General features: G+C 50.0%; 1 long non-coding RNA gene across 2 annotated transcripts; it reads right to left on the bottom strand.

Moving 5' to 3' along the window:
- Positions 1-850: 850 nt before the first annotated feature.
- LOC127910838 (uncharacterized) lies at positions 851-2088 on the bottom strand. 2 transcript variants are annotated; one of them, XR_008076302.1, is made up of 4 exons: positions 1865-2088; positions 1503-1635; positions 1023-1118; positions 851-872 (listed from the first exon to the last, which is right to left on the bottom strand). It is a non-coding gene; the product is annotated as an uncharacterized LOC127910838 (long non-coding RNA). The 2 variants fall into 2 exon arrangements; XR_008076303.1 differs by lacking the exons at positions 851-872; positions 1023-1118 and adding an exon at positions 1167-1268.
- Between the last annotated feature and the right edge of the window lie 541 nt (positions 2089-2629).

A 2629-nucleotide genomic window follows, 5' to 3' on the forward strand; every position in this document is an offset into this window, starting at 1 on the left:
GACCTCAACCATTCCTTCACCTAGTCCACAGATGTCCATCTGTCTCCCTGTATCAACACATCACTGTCCTCACCTTATAAGACCTCAACCCCTCCTTCACCTGATCCACAGATGTCCATCTGTCTCCCCTGTATCAACACATTCTGTCCTCACCTCCTGACCTCAACCCCTCCTTCACCTAAGTCCACAGATGTCCATCTGTCTCCCCTGTATCAACACATCACTGTCCTCACCTCCTGACCTCAATATCCCTCCTTCACCTAATCCACAGATGTCCATCTGTCTCCCCTGTATCAACACATCTCTGTCCTCACCTCCTGACCTCAACCCCCTCCTTCACCTAATCCACAGATGTCCATCTGTCTCCCCTGTATTATATCAACACATGACGATATCTGTCCTCACCTCCTGACCTCAACCCTTCCTTCACCTAATCCACAGATGTCCATCTGTCTCCCTGTATCAACACATCTCTGTCCTCACCTCCTGACCTCAACCCTCCTTAAGACCTAATCCACAGATGTCCATCTGTCTCCCTGTATCAACACATCTCTGTCCTCACCTCCTGACCTAACCCCTCCTTCACCTAATCCACAGATGTCCATCTGTCTAACCCCTGTATCAACACATCACTGTCCTCACATCTCCTGACCTCAACCCCTCCTTCACCTAATCCACAGATGTCCATCTGTCTCCCTGTATCAACACATCACTGTCCTGACCTCAACCCCTCCTTCACCTAATCCACAGATGTCCATCTGTCTCCCCTGTATCAACACATCACTGTCCTGACCTCAACCCCTCCTTCACCTAGTCCACAGATGTCCACCTGTCTCCCCTGTATCAACACATCACTGTCCTCACCTCCTGACCTCAACCCCTCCTTCCCCTAGTCCACAGATGTCCATCTGTCTCCCCTGTATCAACACATCACTGTCCTGACCTCAACCCCTCCTTCACCTAATCCACAGATGTCCATCTGTCTCCCCTGTATCAACACATCACTGTCCTCACGTCCTGACCTCAACCCCTCCTTCACCTAATCCACAGATGTCCATCTGTCTCCCCTGTATCAACACATCGCTGTCCTCACCTCCTGACCTCAACCCCTCCTTCACCTGATCCACAGATGTCCACCTGTCTCCCCTGTATCAACACATCACTGTCCTGACCTCAACCATTCCTTCACCTAGTCCACAGATGTCCATCTGTCTCCCCTGTATCAACACATCACTGTCCTCACCTCCTGACCTCAACCCCTCCTTCACCTGATCCACAGATGTCCATCTGTCTCCCCTGTATCAACACATCTCTGTCCTCACCTCCTGACCTCAACCCCTCCTTCACCTAGTCCACAGATGTCCATCTGTCTCCCCTGTATCAACACATCGCTGTCCTCACCTCCTGACCTCAACCCTCCTTCACCTAATCCACAGATGTCCATCTGTCTCCCTGTATCAACACATCTCTGTCCTCACCTCCTGACCTCAACCCTCCTTCACCTAATCCACAGATGTCCATCTGTCTCCCCTGTATCAACACATCTCTGTCCTCACCTCCTGACCTCAACCCCTCCTTCACCTAATCCACAGATGTCCATCTGTCTCCCCTGTATCAACACATCACTGTCCTCACCTCCTGACCTCAACCCCTCCTTCACCTAATCCACAGATGTCCACCTGTCTCCCCTGTATCAACACATCACTGTCCTGACCTCAACCCCTCCTTCACCTAGTCCACAGATGTCCATCTGTCTCCCCTGTATCAACACATCACTGTCCTCACCTCCTGACCTCAACCCCTCCTTCACCTAGTCCACAGATGTCCATCTGTCTCCCCTGTATCAACACATCTCTGTCCTCACCTCCTGACCTCAACCCCTCCTTCACCTAATCCACAGATGTCCATCTGTCTCCCCTGTATCAACACATCTCTGTCCTCACCTCCTGACCTCAACCCCTCCTTCACCTAATCCACAGATGTCCATCTGTCTCCCCTGTATCAACACATCTCTGTCCTCACCTCCTGACCTCAACCCCTCCTTCACCTAATCCACAGATGTCCATCTGTCTCCCCTGTATCAACACATCACTGTCCTGACCTCAACCCCTCCTTCACCTAATCCACAGATGTCCACCTGTCTCCCCTGTATCAACACATCACTGTCCTGACCTCAACCCCTCCTTCACCTAGTCCACAGATGTCCATCTGTCTCCCCTGTATCAACACGGTGCTCTCCTCCCGTCCCCCCAACACATTCCACAGCTATCTGTCCTTCTACAGAGAACCCTTCACTTTCACCTTTGATTCTATCATTTATTTAATATCTCAATGTTCAAAATGTCAGAACCCAACACATCGATCCAAAACCCTTTGCTCCGACCAAAAAAGAAAGACTCAGAACTCGGCTCGGATTTACTAGATTCCACGACCACATTGCTTCTCTCACTTCCAGTTCCTCTCACTCTTATCTCTACTCCATCTGATTCAAACACAACATCCGCTTTAGACCAATCAGGACAGGGTTTGGGGTTTGTCAATGAGAGAAGTGACAAATTCTTCCTTAGTTGTTAATTTTCACAACCTAGACTCGAGCCAATGTCTTAATTAGTTGAACATGTTATTTCTC

This window comes from Oncorhynchus keta, chromosome 22 (assembly GCF_023373465.1).
Source record: "Oncorhynchus keta strain PuntledgeMale-10-30-2019 chromosome 22, Oket_V2, whole genome shotgun sequence".
In the NCBI taxonomy this organism is placed as follows: domain Eukaryota; kingdom Metazoa; phylum Chordata; class Actinopteri; order Salmoniformes; family Salmonidae; genus Oncorhynchus; species Oncorhynchus keta.